Genomic DNA, 20,289 nt, shown 5'->3' with positions numbered 1-20,289 from the left:
AATAATTCTGTCCAGTAAGTTTAGGAATTTGGGTTTGAATCCCCTGTGTTTGATTCATCTTCGTTTGATTCTTCGTGAATGCAGTTGTTTGAATTGAAACGATGTTCAGATCGTTGTGGCTCTGATACCACTATGTTGGAATTCCTTGTAGTATACGAATGGAATTAGGGTTCTATCAGATCTGTTTCTGTTCATAAATGAATTGATAAAACTTGAAAATGATACATCTGAATGTATATGTATGTATCCGGGGTTCTCATATGATAACCGCCCCAAAAAAATAAATAAATAAGACATATAATCCTAACTAATATCTAATCTAATAAGTAACATAATCATGTATTATATCTAGCTTATATAATTAACTATACTTGTCTAACAAGCCCAATGTGTTACAGGCACCAATCATTTAGACATCCACCAAATACCTCAAACACAATAAAAGACATCAAAACTACACCATCTATCCCTAGTAAGCGTATGCATCTTTACTCGACTTTTAAACCAGAGGAAAGCCAATACCTTATCTCCTCCACGAATCTATCAATATTTGGCTGTTTTTTATTGAACACTAAGTCGTTGTGGGCAGGCCAAACACACCAGATAAACATCTGAACAACTGTGTAGATCCCTTGCTACCACTTTTTAGATCCGCCGATAGACTTATGCAACCTTAGCACATCCTTTCCACAAAAATGAAAGCAGACCTGACTCGGCGCCAAGTAGCAACCCGGTTCCATACCTGCAGGAAGAAGTTACACCCAACGACAACATGGTCGTGGGATAGAACTGGAACATTTCTCCTTAGAAGCGAAACTCGGATCCTTGTATAGTCTCCAGCATAGAAAGTTGACTTTCATAGAAGTCAACTTATTCCACTTGATCTTGGAGCCTCCATTCCCTTCACAGCTTGCACCAATTCTCTTAAGCTTTTGATTGAAAATAACCCATTCGGATGCACCCTCCACTCCCACGTGTCCTAATCCTCAGAAAACATAGGCGTTACATTTAAGAGTTTATTTCCTCAAATATGTACCAGCTCGCCAGACTCAAACCATGACATTTAGACCTTTTTTACAATCCACCAATAAGACCTTATATCCTTGGTTTCCCCATTCAAAATTGCCAACGCCTTAGCGTTCTCAAGTAGTCCTTCTACAAGCATAGCTAAGAAAATAAACTATTTATTATCATGACAATATGCAAAACACTCGTTTATTTCAGGTTAATCAACCTTGCGTCCCATGCTATGTTTTCATAAATATCACTCTAATAGAAAACAAATTCTTAAACAAACAGGATATTATCATCATCATCATCATTATCATCATCATCATCATACTCAGTATATCCCACCAATAGCAAAGCTAAGGTAGGGTCTGAGGAGGGTGAGATGTAGACAGCCTTATCTCTACCCCGTAGGAATAGAGAGGCTGCTTCCAATGAGACCCCCGGCTCGATTGTAGTTTTGCATCAAGCCTTGGACATAAGCCAAATAACACTCAGCAATTGAGACAAACGCCGATTAGTGCATGTACCCCCTTGTCTTTCGGCTATCAACGTCACCACATGATGCATGATTAATCATCCCCCTCTTTTAACGTTATTTTCACGAAATTAGTAAAATAACGTTAAAATTAGTGCACTTTCACTTTTGCCCCCCTAGCGCCCACACATATATACATTATATGAGCATACCGCAAGCGGGGCAGTGCTTCCGTAAATTATCTTCATTAAAATTCAAAGCAAAAAATACTCTTCTTCTGCAAAAAAGCTCCTAAATTGATATAGCTTTACTTGTTACTCTTCTTCTGCAAAAAGCTCCTAAATTGATATAGCTTTACTTGCTACAAAATGTTAACTATCATATCAAAAACTAATACGAAGAGTAGCCATCCAATACCTAAATGCAAATCACCTCATTTTAGGGAAACAAAGCAACTACAATATTAATTAAATCAATACTCTTGTATCAATCAATCAATCCTATTGCATAAGGAGACTATATTCATAAAAGTGCCCTAATTTTATCCAATACTGTATGTATAACATTCAGAAAATTAACAACAGAACAGAACACAAGTTGGCAAAAAGCAAGCTCACCGAATCAAACGGATGAGCACCGGAGAGTCGTTCATCAATATAAAGGTTAGTAACATTAACAAACCGACTAGCAATCAGGTTCACAAGCGAATCCGAGCTACCGGAGCCACCGATACGGATCGTATCACGGCTGAGTCGTTCTAGGGTTAGCCAACGACGGCATACAAGCGCACACGCGTCTCGGCTGGTCTTCGAGTCCAAATTACGGAAGATCTCCAAGATCAACTCGTCTGGTAGCATCGAATTGATCCAATCGTGACCTCTCATTTCAATTCAGATTGATTCAATTGATCGAATTGATGAAGATTTTGAGAGATTTAGTGTGTGTTGTTGCGGATTGTGATGAGTTGTTTGGTGACTCGGTGGATTGGCGGTTCAAGTGAATATTAAAAACCTGAAAATGAAGGGTTATAGGCTTCACTGACTGTGAATTATGAAAGAACTCATAGTAGTTACCACCCTTCGACTTAGGTTTGCATTTCTACACATATATTAAAATTTCCATGATATTCAATGAACGTTCAAGGTTGAATATGAAAATGTAATAGTTGTAATAAAAGAATTGTAATCAGTGTATGGTGAAGTGAAAATAAATACTCACCGGTTGGACAAACGAAACTGAAGTCTAAAGGGTAGAAGAAGAACATGACTTATTTCTTCCCAATATAATCGAGGAGCCTAACCTGTGTTTGTATAGTTTTAAGTAAAACAAAATTTCCATTTTTTTAAATTTCAAAGACTATTTTGACTAATATTAAGTTTATCAAAAAAGGGCAAGGTACGAATGATTTAAGGGGTGTTTGGGGTTAGGTTTTGAAAATAGATTATGCGTTTTGAATAATCAGAATCAGATAATTAGCTGTAACAAAACGTGCTGCAGAAAGATAGTGTTTGGATTTGATTATGTTGTTTGATATCACAATAATCAGATAATCAACATTGTTTGGATTTGATTATGTTGTTTGATATCACAATAATCAGATAATCAACTATTTGAGTGTTTGGCAAGTATATATATTTTAAAAAAATAAATAAGTGAAAACGTAAAAAATCAGTTTTTGGATTATCACGTTTTACTGCAGCAAGGGGTGACCTACTTATGGATTATCACGTTTTGAACTCTATAAAACGTAAAAATCACTTTTTATTAATTTTTTTACCAAACACTCAAAATAGATTTTTTACGATTTCAAAACACAATAATCAAATAATCAGGTGGAAAACGCAATCCCAAACACCCCCTTAGTTACCTTGATGAATTCTTGATCAAAAACTAGCTCTGCTTCCAAATCATGTGCCTTGTTTCCAACTAATAGTAGTGCCTACATAAAGAATCAGATAAGAGATGGTAATTAAATATGTCACTAAAGATATGAAATGCTAAAGAATTAAATATTAAATATCACAACTTTTATTTATAATACTAATAATACACTTGCTTTATACATGAAATGGATTTCTTTTCGTTATATGAACACGTAAGGTAAAGTAATAAAACAAATTTAGGGTACTTATTATGTAATTATATTGAGTAAATCAAATGCTTTAAATTATTGAACACATGAAAATATTAAGAGAGAATGGTTTCGAATATGAAGAACTATATTTCATTTACGAATATTACATGGCTTATATAAGCCAAATACAACAAACAGTTTACAAGGAAAGGAGATTGACTAGCCTATAATTACGATGGTCAATAACAACCACAATACAATCTAAAAATACAATTGAATAGAAAAGGAAAAACAACTAATTAACATTATTAATATTATTTACTTTAGTATTATCCTTAATATGCCCCCGCAAGATGGAGGATCCGTCGGATACTCCAATCTTGGATCGTAGTCGTAAAAATGGTCCTCGGCCAAGGGGTTTGGTGAGTACATCAGCGAGTTGATCTTCAGAGTGGATGTGTTGAACTCGTAATGAACCATTTGCTATTTTCTCGCGAACAAAATGATAGTCTAGTGCCAGGTGTTTCATGCGCGAATGGTAGACTAGATTTGCACACAAATAGGTAGCCCCTGCGTTGTCACAAAATAGAGTAGGGGATTGCGGCATAGATAAACCAAGTTCCAACAGTAAATTTTGAACCCATGAAAGTTCAGCCGCACAATTAGCTACTGCCTTATACTCCGCTTCGGTGGAAGAACGAGAGACCGATGAACAGTGTCCCCCCAAATATACAGATGAACAGTAACATTTTCTTTCTCCTCAACTCACAACCACTTTTTATACTTTTTATATTTTAAAAACACCACACACACACAATTGATTATTTGGATGTGAATGCTCTAAGAGCATTCTCATTCAAACCATCAAAATATGTGAGGGGTAGTTTTAATATTATAAAGGGTATAAAAAATGATTGTGAGCGGAGGAGAGAGAAAATGTTACTGTTCATCTGTATATTTAGGGGGACACTGTTCACCCAGTATAATTATTTTAATATATATTGAAAGTGGTTGTGAGTGAAGGAGAGAAAAATGTAATGATAATATTATTTAATTGAAAAGGAGAGAAAAAAGTATTTGTTTTTAGTGAAAATATATAGATATAGGAGTTGTTTTTTAGTAGAATGTATGTATAATTTGATGGATTGGATGAGAATGCTCTAAGTTTTTGAGTTTTGATTATTTTCAAATTAGTAGGTTGGAGGGAAAATGTAAATTTATAGGAAAATTTTAGAGGTAGATATGTAACTTTTTGTTTCGGATACTATTAAAAGGGTGAATTAGTGGCATAAAAAGCTAAATGCCACTTTATGTATGTGTGAAGCAATTATGGCATACACAATATCCAATTAAAAATCAAAATCTATGGCATAAAACCTAAATGTCACTAAAAGTGTCTATCAAGTAGATATGATGTATACAAAGTGCCACTAAAAACTTAAATTAGTGGCACAAAATCAAAATGCCACTAAAAGTGTATGCCACAAAATGGCATTTTGTTTGTAGTAAAGAGTTATTAAGACACGACACGATAAGACACGATACACGAAATCCCATACACGAACACGACACGATAACTTATCGTGTCCTTTTTTCAAACACGAACACGAACACGACACGATATACACGAAAATTACCTGTTAATACCTGTTAACACGACTGTTCGACTGTTATACACGAAAATTACCTGTTAATACCTGTTAACACGAACAAAAACACGAACACGACATGCTATCTGAGAGTCACAGAGGGAGTTTAGGGTTTTAATTTTTTTGAATTGAATGAGGAATGAAAATAGAAAGGAATTAAGGAACCCACACGCACATGGCTGATGAGTTTTATTTAATTTAATTTCTTATCGTGTACTAACGGGTATTAACAGGTAAACAGGTATTTAACTTGTTTATACACGAAAATTAACAGGTAATATCGTGTCTACCTGTTTAGTGGTACACGATACCTGTTAACTTCGTGTAGATTCATGTCGTGTATTCGTGTAAAATTGCCAGCCCTAAGAGTTATAATATATATTATAATAATAATAACAATAATTGTTTTATTTTTTAAATAATATTCAATAAATGGGCAAAAAGACTAAAATACCCTTTTGTAATTTCATTTAACCAAAAAATCTAATTGGGTTTGGTCTAAAGTACATAACATGCAAGATTTTGGAACGTTAAGTACAAAACTTGTCAATTTTAAAGGCAAAGAACACCGCCTACAATTTGGTGTAAACATAAAGGACAAACTTTGTAATTTACTCTTTAAAATGTAATATGTTTGAAAAAAAATACAGAGATAACAGTTTGCCTACCACAGCGAGAAAAACAAATCTTTTTTTGTTTTTAGTCCATTGCGTTAAAAACAATTTCTTTTGTGTTTTTAGTCCATTGTGTTTTAGACCAAACACTTTTTTTTTGTGTGTTTCTAGTTCACTTCGTTAAGAAAATAAACACATTTTTTGGTCTTTTTAGTCAATTGTGTATTAGAAAAACACTTTTTCTTTGTTTTTCATCCATTGTGTTTTAGAAAAAGACACATTTTTATGTTTTTAGTCAGTTGTGTTTTATAACACATTAAAAAAAACATTTTTATTGTGTTTTTAGTTTATTGTATTTTTGAATTTAATGTTTCATTGTGTTATAGTTGTGACGTCCATTGTGTTTTACGCATTTGGGTTTTGATTTTTTTTTTCCAAAAGTGTAGCACCAGTGTACTCATTTCAAAGATAAATACGCTCGTTTTTATGGTACATTTTCTATAAAAAAATAATGTCATATGAAAAAGTTATTAACGCTTAAAAAACGAAAAGAATTGGAGGAGTGAGAAACTATTGTCTTGGACGTAATAGTACTCTATTAGGGTGGAAGGGGCACCTTTGGTGACCCCTTTGGTGACCATAGTTTACCGCGCGACAAGGGGTCGCCAGCCTCTATTCGGTGAGCGTGGAGTGGGGGATACGGTGAGTACACTGAATTTGGGAAGAGAAGAGAGAGGGGTTAATGGTGGGCCTCAACCCCTTCCAACCAATCACATATTTTTTTATTTTTTAAATAAATTGTTTACTGCTCTCCATGTGTTTGAGCACCCTTAGTGATTGGGTGTAAAATGGGGAGTGAAGTGGGAAGTTGACATGTCATGACATTATTGGCTAGAGAAAAAGTTTACCACTTCCTGTTTGAGGAGCACTCCTTCCACCTTTAATAAAAACTCACACGCCTCCCATTTTGATTAATTCAACCCATTTAATCTAACATTCTTACCTAAATCAGACTTCCTATTGTATTCTATTCTGGCTCAAGTAGTACTATTATTAATTTATTGTAGAATACGGTTTTTAATGATTTGATTTTTTAAAAATTCAATCCTTTTTTTCTAAGTTTTTCAAAGGATGCAATGAAAACTTAATTATTGGTTTAAAATTGTTTTTTTTTATCAAAGTGTTCTTTACTAAATATTTATACTTGAGTTACAAGCTTTCTCCTTTTATGAAACATTCTACTACTGTACTACATCTTAAAGCACAAAGTCGGTGCATATACTAAAGTTACAATTTTCTCCTTTTGTCAGAAATTACAGTTTTGCCCCTTTGTTTTTGTTTTATTTTCCTTTTACGTTTAGGGTTTCTGCCTTTTTTTCAGACGCCCACTAACATCAAAGAGAGAGAGAAGCATAGAGAGTGGGAGGAGATCGAAGATGAGATAGTAAAGGACGTCGAACACCCTGTTTTGGTAACCACACACGGCCATACTTTGGAGAGTGAGGAGTCTTCAAACTCCAAGTATTATTATTGATTTTGCTGGATTTGGGGGAAATTTGATCCAGTTGCATATGTTTGATTTCTGTTGACAAAAACTTTGCTTAAATTAAGGAAATTAATATGTTGAATGTGCAGATGAGCACTTTCACATGGTTCATGCCATTGATTTAGGTGAACTATAACAACCCTAAACCGACACCCTCGTAAATTTTCCGACACCCTAATATATTTTAAAATATTCCAATATGTCTTTAAATACACTTCGTATGTGAAAACCGAGCCCGAAATACAATATAGCATTAAAAATAAATGAAAAACAAGAAAATTTAAGTTGAGGCGGGCCGCGTAAGCCTCACCCCAACCTCTACGCGGGCCGCGTGAACTTAAGGCCTGGAACGGCCCTGGGCCGCCACGTGGCCCAACACCCGGCGGAGCTAGTTGTCGACTCAGCCCAGCTACGCATTGACCGGAGGTCAACGCGGGCCGCGTAGGCCCCGCCCTTATGTTATGCGGGCCACGAGAGAACCAGACTCAACAACTATATAAGGAGGCATCGGGCCTTCAGTTTGTTTCGTTCAAAATTGTTTCTTTCTCTCTCAAAATTAAATAGTGGGCATTATACTCGGGTCTAATACTCCCCTAAATAGCGAGGTTCTGCTACGATGTAAGTATCATAACCCCTGGAGACGTATTAGATACTCTGCCCGATAGATCTAGGGTTCTGTAACGGCTGTCGTGGTTCTGCCCGGCGTAGTCGTTGGAATGTTGTCTCGGGGAGGGTATTACTAATGTTAAAATGGGTTATTATACTAACACACGTTCATTTGTGTAATTTATAGATTATTCCCAGGAAATCCATACTGAAAACCCTAAAACAGCAATGTGAGTAATCATCTTTTTGTTAAATGTTTTTTACAAAACCTCACTTAATTAAATATATAATAAGCAGTTATTAAGTATTTGTAAAAATACAATTATCGTGGGTATGTTGGGGTTTTGTATACAAAATTTGTTACTGGCGTGGTAACATTTCCACAAGTTGAGTATGACAATACCACAGATGTTAATTGTTATATCTTGGAAACAAATGTAATTGCGGATGTGCCCTCAATACTGTAAATTGGTTTTTATTTAAACTTGATTAAACTGGGATTTACTCACCAGTATTTCCCACTGACAAAAATGTTTTTAAAACGCGTTTCAGGTAACAAATTGTGAAAGCCAAATAGAAGCCAGCTGGACAGCACCGAAGGCTTGGAAAAGTGGCAATAAAGTTACCTAAAAGAAATAAATGTTTTTCTTAAATAAAATAGGGTGTATCCCTATGAAAATTTGTGTACTAAAAACTTGGGTTTTACCCATGTGTTTAATGATATGGAAATGTGGTATTTTACTCTGATAAAATATTTCCTAACTACGGTCCTGATGAAAATTTCCGCTGCCAAATTAGACAATAACAAGATACCACCGAAACTGGCTCGCGACCGCCCATTCCCGGGAATTTGGGATCGTTGGTTGCGACAGAAGGTGGTATCAGAGCTATGCCACTGATTCAGCCACAAAAATGTTCTGCTGACATCAACATCCAAAGTGTTAGGAAATAAATAACGGGAATACATGCATAATTGTATTTTCTTGTTATGTGTTATCTGACTATTTGTTAGTTTACAGTATGAGCGACCAAGGACCATCTAAAGCATATCGTCAATTGTCTGGTTCGCTTAGCAGCGAAGGTGCCTCTTCTCAGCCTGCCCTCTCGGGGTACTCTGCTGATACAGAAGAAGGAATATTCATATTTAAGGCTCAATCTGAAGAGCCATTTCCTCATAAAAAGAGGGGATGGTTCAGTAGGGGAGCACACGAGCGTAGAAAGCGTATGAAAAAGTTACAAGACCAGAGAGCACTAGCCGTAGCCAAAAGAGAAACCGATGCATATGCCCAGGATATGCTTAATAGGGGTATAGCCAATATCCATATTTTAGCAACCACTGCAGCTGACCCAAACCTTGAGCAAATGCTAGCACCCCAACCACAACCACAAATTTCTGACCAACCGATGGAGATTGAAAACCCTGAAAACAAAGTAGAAATGCATGATTTCAATCCAGAGGAAATACCTAGGGTACCTGCACCAAATCCCCTAGACCCAAATTACGATCCATGGTGGGATGATGTTAGGGACTAGGTGCAACGCTACCCGATACATGAAGATTTGCCCATGCCAAATCTAGGAGCCTACCCAGGGTTAGATCCACTAGATCTCTATTTTGATAATGATGCATACATTAGGGAGATCTTAGAGAATCCTTACCCATACCAGGCCTCGTACCAGGAACCTACACCCCAGATTCCAAACCCAGTCCTAAAACCTGCACCCCTAATGAGTGCAGAAAATGTACAAGAACTTACGACTTTTGGTGAGGAAATTTTAGAAAGCAGTGAACGAATGAGACAGGTGGGAGAGCGTATCGTATGGAAATACGATGAACGGAATATGGATTTTTGGATGAATCCATACCCTTGAATCGATGATGGAAACGGTAGAAATAACATAATAATATAATATAATAATATATGTGTGTATATGTACGAAAAAAAACTACGGATGCCTATTACTAGTGGTGTAGTTTTAATTTCAGTACTGGTGTGTAATAGATGCATAGTATATGGATAGAGTAAAAGTCGCAATGCTCGACGCTTTTGACCAAAAGTGCGTGTTATGTGATTAACTATATTCAAATATTATTGGTGATATTAATATGTGGTAAATGTTTAAAATTCAGATGGACAACGAAGTGAATCAGGAAAACCAAAATGATAATATTCAGAATGACAACCACTCGAATAATGATAATCTGAATAACGAGAATCCGAACAACAATAACAATGGAAATCAAGTGGATAATAGTGTCACACCCCTATTTTCCACGTGTCACCGGTGGGCCCGGTGGGGGTTCCGTGACTTAGTTGATATCGTAATAGTCAAAAAATACAAAATATAAATGCACAGCGGAAGCAAAAGAAAGATTTATTTCAACCAAATAAAATTGTAATATTCAGTATCACAAAAGTTGAAATAGATCACAGGCGGATCAAACGAAAGGAGACTTTTATTCAACAGACTTCATTCATCCTAAGCTTGCGAGACTTATACTGATGCTAAGGAGTGGCCAGCCTATTACGCGTAGTACCTGCACTTAGCCGTTTTGGAAAATACGTCAGTTTACACTGGTAAATACAATTTAACTGACTCATTTTGAAAAGGTTTAAAAATTGATTTGAATGCCCGTGGCACAAAACTTTTTATAACTTGGGGTAATTATTTGCTTATAATCTTGTAAAAGAATTACATGTTTATTATGCGTTCAGTTGTCCGTGTCGTACCGGGTTAAAGATTAATAGACACACCACATAATATAGTTCCACAGCGAGATTTCTTCTCGTACCGACTGTTATACTTTATTGATTTAATGCACTACGGGTGTACGCCTACACCCGTGCGCGAAGGTCGTGGCCATTCTTTGAATGATGCCAAGGATATCCGGGACATGGTCATTAAAGCCCCAAAGGCGTTAAACAAACAAAACAACGTTTTCAAACGGGTCATTTGACTGCTCTTAACCACCGACCGGTTAAGGTCAATTACCCGACCAAGCGGTATTTTATATACCGTACCCCAAGCCCGTATAAGGGAAAATAAGCTAAATGTATTTACCTAAGCAAAGTATAAATCAAATACAGCAAGTGCACGTAGCTTTTACTGGGCTCCTATATCTGGAATGAAGGTTTTAAGTAACCTATTAGAATCCTAACGGGTCTTTTAATTTAGCCTAAGCTTAGACCGGTTAGTTTTAAATGAAGATTACGGTTTAATCGCACGATAAGGCGAAGACCTTTTTAGAATGTGGTTTTGACCCAACAAGCTTGCATACTTGTTTAATATGGGTAACTTAATCACATTCTGGATTTTGAGACCGAAATGATAAGGTTTGACTCGTTTCGGCTAAAATGGGTAAACTAGTTACATAAGCTGATCCGTTCGCGTAAACATGTTGTAATATCAGAATGATACCTTCCATTATGCCCCAAATGGTTTTTAACCAAAGCTAGGCCTCATAAGGGCATTTTGGTCTTTTTAAAGGGTGTAAAAGAGTTTAAATAATAACCTGAGTTACAGGTCTGATTAAATCAGTAAATATACTTAATTTACTAGGTTATAACAATAGGGTATCAAATATATGTGAAATTTATTACTTATAACCATACTATGCTCCGTAGGGGCATTTTAGTAATTTCACATAGACCTAAAAGGTCAAAACTGGAATTCTGAGTTTAAACGATTCACCTACTGTTAAAATATAAAAGTTTACTGAATACATGAGTAAGTTTCAACCCCAGATGCTTAACAAAGTTCTAGTACATACTTATGTGCTAAAATGCTTAAAAAGGCGATTTGGAGCCATTTCCGGGTTTTGTATAAAAAGCTGATATTTTTAAAATTCCAGAAGGCTCAAAATACTTAATTTAACATATTAGATCAGTAGAAAAAGGTTTGGGGTCAATAGGGTTTGTAAAACTCATTTTATAGCCCAAAAGGGCAAAACCGACATTAACCGAATTAAGCTTAGAACACTAAGTTATGCTCAGCCTAAAATTGAATAAAAATCTTTAAAAATCCCAAAATATTATTTTATATCAGTAGGTATAAATTTTTGTATAAAAATTTGGGTTTAGATAGGCTATATGCAATTTACGCCATTTAATTACTAAAGAAGCTTCTAATTACGCTAATGAGCATAACTCTTAATCTACACCTTAAACTGATATCAAATTTTAGGTGCAAGTTTATAAATCAGTAGCTAAGGTGTTTACCCTTTTACATTTCCAAAAATCATATGTTAAGGTCATTTGGGCATAATGGTCAACATATAAGCAATTAACAGAAACATGCATGTGAATAGGATATCTAATGAACCAGGTTGTATAATCTCAGAGAGTTATACTAACATGTAAATAGGTCCAAAAGAAGCTTTAAGGCAATCCTAGACTTGGCTTAAACGGGTCAGAACTGAAAGTCAAAGCATAAGGCAAACTATGCGACTTTCGGTTCCAAACCAAGCCTATACTGAAAATTGTCGAGTTGAACATGCTTAGACATGTTCTTACATCAGTTACCAAGTTATTTTAATAATCAAACAGGTTGCATGTATCCTACATTGCTAATTATGCATTAATTGAAAATAAGCATTCTGTTGACTTTTTAAAGTAAGCTTTGACTCGACAATTAACATAGTTAGAGTGGGAATCTGGAAATACCCTTTTAAGGGTTTATTACCCACATAATTACCTACTCAAAGGTATTTTTAATTCGTGATTTGACTGAGTAATTATTGACTAATCTCGAAGTCAAACCTTATTACGACGGTTTGACTTTTAGCTAATTAACTAAGCTAAAATGAATTAAGAAAGGTTAAGGACACTTACAAGAGTCCTAATTACGACTAGGGAGCCTAATGAATCCTTGTTGCTGACCAGAGAGCTCCATAGGTGAGTCTTGTGAACTTTGCAAATGAATGAGCAAAGTTGTTACAACTTGAAGCTCCTTATATATGCATTTTAATTGCATAAGATGGTGCCAAACAACTCTATGCATGGAGTAAGATCATCACATCTGTCCCTAGTGGATGAAAACCAATTTGCCACTACAAGAAAACTAGGTTTTTAGTACGCGCAAAAGCGTCCTAAAATGCTATTTTATAGGACCTTTCATTTAATAGGACCAACGGTAAAAGCGTTTCATGTAAAGGGGTCGTAATAAGTCCCGTAACTAAAAAAGCGTCCTAACATCTCAAATAAGATTATGAAACCAATTTTATGGTCGCGTAATATGTCTTTGAACAACCAAAATAGTGTCCCAATAAAAACATATTAGGACACTTTTACGATGTTCTAACATGTGCTTTTATACTTTTAATTTTTTGATACACTTACAAGCGTCCTTAGAAATTAATTGATAGGACCCTTATGATGTAACATTATAGCTAATTTAGTACCAAGAAAAGGGTCCTAATATAACAAATAAGATTATAAAACCAATTTTATGGTCGCATAATGTGTCTATAAACAACTTAAATAGCGTCCTAAAAATAACATATTAGGACACTTTACAATGTTTTAATATGTGATTATCTACTTTTAATCTTTTGATACACATACAAGCATCCTTAAAAATTAATTTATAGGACCCTTATGATGTAACGTTATAGCTACTTTAATATCAAGAAGATGGTCCTAATATCTCAAATAAGATTATAAAACCAATTTTATAAACAGACCATCAACATATAACATCCTAATAGTTATTGTATAACATCAACTAATGAAAGAAATAAAACTTCATTATATTTCAAATAAGCATGTTCATAACAAAAACACTAACCGTAAATAAGTTATAACATTATCTAACATAAAGTCTTAACATTTAACAAAGAAATTAAAAGCAATTAAAGAAATAAGAAGCATAAAATCTTGAGTCATCATGTGTCCTTAATCCTCATGGACTACCTACAAATAAACCATCCATGTATAAGCATTAAGTTCCAGGATATTAAAATTATTTGTATCACAAGTTTAACAAATACATACCGAGATGAATGGATAGGGCCATGCGATCGATGCACCAATACAATCTTGAATTGTAGAAAATAAACCATATGGTCTTACCAAGTTTTCATTTTTTATTGGTACTTGAACGTTTACCTCACACCATTCTGACCCAATCTTTGTATCACCAACTAGATCATTTGGGTCCAAGCTCTGGACCCTTCCTCTTGCTACAGTCTCGGTAGAGTTTGGAATGCTTTTGAGGAAAACCTTATCTTCGACCTAGATTTTAGTTTTCAACAAATATTTATTAAACTCTAGAACAAAAATTAAAAAGTATACATCAGTAATCAGTTATGATGCCTAACAGCTAGCAAATAGTAAAATAACATCATTTTCACTCAAATTTTTGCATAATGAAATCCAGTACCTGTATGGTATATATGCTTATGTGTATGGAGATCCCTATACTTTTTGACCAGACCGTAATCTATAACGTAAACCTGTTGGAAATATAACCAAACATAAAAAAATGTTGAAGATCAGAATCTCAAACAGAAAAATGTATATAAACTCCTTAGAAGTGCAATTGAGTTCGTATAAAAAGAGAGTACCTGATTTACCTTTCACCCTAAACCCATCAAAAAGTTATATGGCTTTATATCATGGTGAAGGAAACCTCGTGAATGCATATGGATGGAAATTTCTAGCCCAGTTTACCATTTGGATGGAAATGACAGTAAAAATGAAACCTCAGGGACTTGGATACAAAAAATTCATTTTTAGACTGAAGTGGAAAAATAACCTAAACTCATGGACCATTTTGCATTTTACTCTGTTTTGAAAGAGGGGTTTTGATGATCTCTATTTACAAAAAAATGTCCTTCCCATTAAAACTATAACTATCAAAGAAAGTTATTTGTTTACTTAAAGAACAATTTTTCATGATAGCCGAATACTTTTATGATGAACAGAAATAATAATTGATCAATCGTTTTCTCTGTTAGATGCAAACAAAAATTATCATCTAAATTTTGAAATTTAAATGTATAATAAATTCAACAAGTACCAATGTATGAATGTATGATCACACAATAGTCTCAAAACTTCTAGAATTTTGCACTTTTAGATACTACCGTTATTTTAATTAATTTAAAAATAATGGTGACAAAACACTAAATTATACCACCATAAAAAAAACCAAACCAAACTCGTTTAATTTTTTGATTAATAACATATATCTTCTAAATCTATAATTCTTACATATAAATGTACGTATATGTTTATGTACATAAAATACCATAAAACTAATTTAGTTTGTAATCATTAACATACGCATGTTCGCGCGCACGCACAAATATATAAGATAATCAAGGATAGTATGGCAACCAGAGTGTAGTACAGTAGCCCCGTTAAAAATTGTAGCATTAAGAGCACCGTGATGGCCATGACTACGTTAGACACTGCTGTTTGACAGCCAGCAAAAAAGTTTACAGCAGTGCGCGAAAATGAACCTGAAAAAACAAATTGAAATCGAGCATACAAGTTAACTGATTTTTGTATGTCTTATCAAGCTTTTCTATTAGTTTATGATGTTGAAATTATAGCAAGAAAATATCAACAATATGTAATAAATGTACCTGTGGCAACATAGCTTCAAGTTTTTCTATTAGTTTATGATGTTGAAATTATAGCAAGAAAATATCAACATGTAATAAATGTACCTGTGGCAACATAGCAGGAAGTTATAGATCCAGCAATATTCATAACCTCCATAGCTATCATTTCTTTATTCCTATCCATATTATACCCCTTTACTGTAGCAAAAGACCTGCCAACTGCCACAGCTTCCTGTAAAGATATATAGCCATTATACATTATAATAAATCATTATACAAATCTAAATTTTTGTGTTGTTGACTAGAAAAGTGTCTATTTTTAGGAAGGCGAACCGTTAGAGCAATGACCGCACAAACGAGCCCAATTTTTACTGATTCTCTGAGATGTGGACTGTTGAATTTCAACTGATAAACTGAACTTGGATTCAATCCTCCTTTGACATGCTTGATTATTTTAACTCCATGCTCATCAGCTCTAGTTAGGTAGACGATCGCAGTTGAGATAATTACCAATCGGCAAGCATCAAAACCGTTTTTAAAGTGAACTTTCGGTTACAGTAATTAAATAAATCTTCTAAACTTGGTCTAAGTAGGTCGACGTACACATGATTATAATAGGGATATCAACATACTTCTTATTTCGGATAAGCTAAAAACCAAGTTTCTTTTGAAACAAATCACACACCAATACAATATTATCTGAATGATACACCGATAAACATGAAAAACAACACATTATAGCATACCTATCATGTCAGCAAATAAACTAATCAAATTCAGAACGATATGAACATTTTACAAGTGACAACAAAGAACTGCATATGCAAACCACCGTGACCATCTACCTCAGAGGTTCAAAGTAAGCCACCAGACCTAGGGGTGAGCAGATTCAGGTCGACCCGAGAATACACAAAAACATTACCTAAAAATCTAAAATATTTCTACAACATAGAAATTTAGATATGAAGCCCCCTCCCTCCTAAATTACACACAACAAACAACATCAACACCACAATAGATAGTGGAAAAAAGAACAAATTAACCTAATTCAACACAATATGACTATGATACTTGGTTTCCCTCTGAATCATGCAATGTGATGATCAAATTATCTCGCAAGATGCAATTTTGTACCATGTATTACTTAGACATTTCAACAAACACATGGTGTGCAAATAGTGTAGGGTTAAATACTAGACACTTACAAGGAAACCTAATCAAGATCCATCATGATGAAATAGTAACAGGTTTCATCTCAATGAAACATTAAAGAATTTGGTATAAGTTATGTCATATACTCATTCCATACCTAGAAAAATTAAAGGAATAAATTGACAACATCGAAGCCTATAAGGTTGTAGGTCACATACCTTGAAATTGAAATCTAAAAGCCAATTGCCCCATTTCTGGAACGAAATTGAAGTATTCCACACCGGATTTGAAGCATGATGATCGAAGAGTAACCGAAGATGGCTACATTAACAACCAGCAATTAGGAATCGAAACAAAGAAGGCTAGGACGAAGACAAAACAAAGTACATAGAAATTGACGTTACTTAAATTAAAATGATTGCTACTGATATCAACGAGTTACCTGGATGTCTAGGGTTTGAAGACGAAGAACATTGGTCGTGCAATACTGTTGAAGATTGAGGTTAGGTTTTTTCTAGAATGAGAGATGTTTGTGGCTAGGGTTTTCTTTTTCAATGCGAGGGAAGAAATTTGAAAGGGAGGTCATTGATTGGGGGAATTTCAGAATGTTTCAACTATTTAGTGGCATAAGTAAAAAACCTAAATTAGTAGCATCAATGCTAAACGCCACTAAAAGTATGTGTTAGACAAACATGACATGACATACATAAAGTGTCATTAAAAACCTAAATTAATAGCACAAAATCTAAATGTCATTAAAATTGTGTGCCATAAAATGACATTTTTTGTAGTGATAGATCAATAAAAATAAAAAAATTAAAAAAAAAACCCTAGAACCTAAACCATCGAAAAAACAGAAAAAGATACTATTTTTTCGAATCAATTAATGAAAACTCCTAAAAAACATACAGAGGTTAAAGTACCCAATTACGAATTCTCAATCGAACACAGAGAGTGGTGTGGCGGAGATGGGGCTGCAGTAGCACTCTGGTCCGGCTATCAATCGAGTGGTTATTGCGATAAAGGAATTCTCAATCGATTGAAAGGAATTCTGAAATCGTCAATTGTTGACCGCGATAATGGTTGAATCCTTCTTTGTGAAATCCGATTGAATGGGACACATAGAATAAAATCCTAGCCTGTTAGCCAATAAATAAAAGCAAGTGGAACCAAACTACAACCTGGTTATTGTTTACTACCATCCCGTGTAATCACGGGTCAATAACCTAGTGTTATTATAAAACTCTAGCAAGTAAACGTCCTATAAAACTTATGTTTTACGACTCAAATATCAAGTGTCCTATTACAGTGTATTCTAATAACACCATAATAATTAAGCGTCCTATAAAGGTTAAAGTTATAAGACCTTAGTATCAAGTGTCCTATTAAGTTATGTTATAATGGAACTCTAGTGAATAAGCGTCCTATAAAACTGATGTTTTATAACTAAAATATCAGGTGTCCTATTACAGTGTATTATAATAGCACCACAATGATTAAGCGTCCTATAAAGATTAAATTTATAATACCCAAGTGTCAAGTGTTTTTTAAGTTATATTATAATAAAACTCTAGCGAATAAGCGTCCTATAAAACTAATGTTTTATGACTCAAATATCAAGTGTCCTATTACGGTGTATTATAATAAAACCACAATGATTAAGCGTCCTATAAAGTTTGAAGTTATAAGACCCAAGTGTCAAGTGTCATATTAAGTTAAGTTCTAATATGACTTCGGCTAGAAAGGGTCCTATAACACTGAACATTTATGACTTAACTACAGCGTGTCCTATTAAGTTATATTATAATAGGACCCCAGATGATCAAGTGTCCTAATATAGTACCACATAATGGGACACTAACAATTAAATGTCTTATAAAGTACTTTATTAGTATCTACATTTTAAGTATCCTATTAAATTATATGATAATAGGACCCCAAAAAATCATCCATCCTATCAAATAGTTTTTTAGGACACCGGTTTAGTAGAGTATATTATAAATGGACCCCAAAAGTTCATTAGTCCTATTAAATAGTTTTTTAGGACCCTCTTTTACAAGCGTCCCACAGAAAAGGTCCTAAAAAGCCATTTTTGTTGTAGTGTGCACAGCCCCTGGTATCATTTTACAGGCCCATAAGTCGGTTACACAGGTCTGACTGGCAGCTGCAAGTTGTTTCTGTTACTGGCACTCTGACGCGGGCCGCGTAAGCCCATAAGGGGTTCTTACGCGGGCCGCCTGGCCTGTCAGAACCAGCCAAACAAGTTTCTAACTTTGCATTTTTGGTCCCTGGTCCTTTGTAACGTGGTTTTAAGTCCCAATTTTGCTATTTCAGCCCTCTAACTTGATTTTTAAGGGCTCTAGGACTTTTACTAACTTAGTTAAGTCCTTGACTAACTTTGTGAACACTCATCAGGCCTTAAAATTCAACGTTGACGCTTTTAACCCCTCGTACACGAATTTGATCATAACTTTCTCATACGATAACGAAACTTTATGAAATTTTTACCACATATTCTAGTGAGTATAATTTACCGTTACAAAGCTTCGGGTCTGCTAAAAGGTCACTCAGAGGTATACTTTGCACATGTTGACACATTTAGCCCCTGTAGTTTGAAATTTCTCACTTTCTTTCATATTTAGCTTCGTATGATCTATGATTCATTCGTTTGAAGGTATAAACATCTTGTAGGGCTATTTTTAAATATAATTATCCATCGTTGACACTTTGGACCCTTACATTCATATAGTTTTCCCCGTTTGTCAACATTAGTCCTTCTAAAGTATTCTTTCACACGTTCAGAGCTTGTGACACGTGTTCATACATTATTGGACATAAATTTTCAAGGTGTTACATCCTCACCCCCTAAAAAGAAATCTTGTCCTCGAGATTTATGAAAACAATTGAGGGTATTTCTCTTTCATTCTGGACTCTAACTCCCACGTATATTCAGGACCTCTACGGGCGTCCCATTTCACCTTGACGATAGGCATAAGCTTCCTTCGAAGTCTTTTTACCTGTCGATCCTCAATCGACACAGGTTTCTCCACAAATTTCAAGCTCTCGTCTATGTGCGCATCTGTGTGTGATTCGTCAGCTAGACATTTCTTCAGATTGCAGACGTGGAATACATTATGAATACCACTGAGCTCTTCGGGTAAGTTTAACTTGTAAGCCACTGACCTTATACATTCGATGATCTCGAATGGTCCTATATACCTCGGGTTTAACTTACCTTTCTTACCAAATCGCATCACCCCTTTCCAGGGCGATACTTTGAGCAAAACTTTATCGCCAACTTCAAACTTGAGAGGTTTTCGCCTCTTATCAGTATAGCTCTTCTGCCTATCCCGGGCAGCTTTTAGGCGGTCGCGAATCTGGACAATCTTGTCCGTTGTCTCGAAAACTATATCAGGACCTGATAATTGAGTGTCTCCTACTTCTGCCCAACAGATGGGCGTTCTTCACTTTCTACCATATAGTGCCTCAAAAGGTGCAGCCTGAATGCTGGTATGGTAGCTATTATTATAGGAGAACTCGACCAATGGTAGATGCCTATCCCTACTACCACCTAGATCAATCACACACGCAC

Source organism: Helianthus annuus, chromosome 8 (genome assembly GCF_002127325.2).
Source record: "Helianthus annuus cultivar XRQ/B chromosome 8, HanXRQr2.0-SUNRISE, whole genome shotgun sequence".
Taxonomy (NCBI): domain Eukaryota; kingdom Viridiplantae; phylum Streptophyta; class Magnoliopsida; order Asterales; family Asteraceae; genus Helianthus; species Helianthus annuus.
This window is presented reverse-complemented; position numbering follows the sequence as displayed.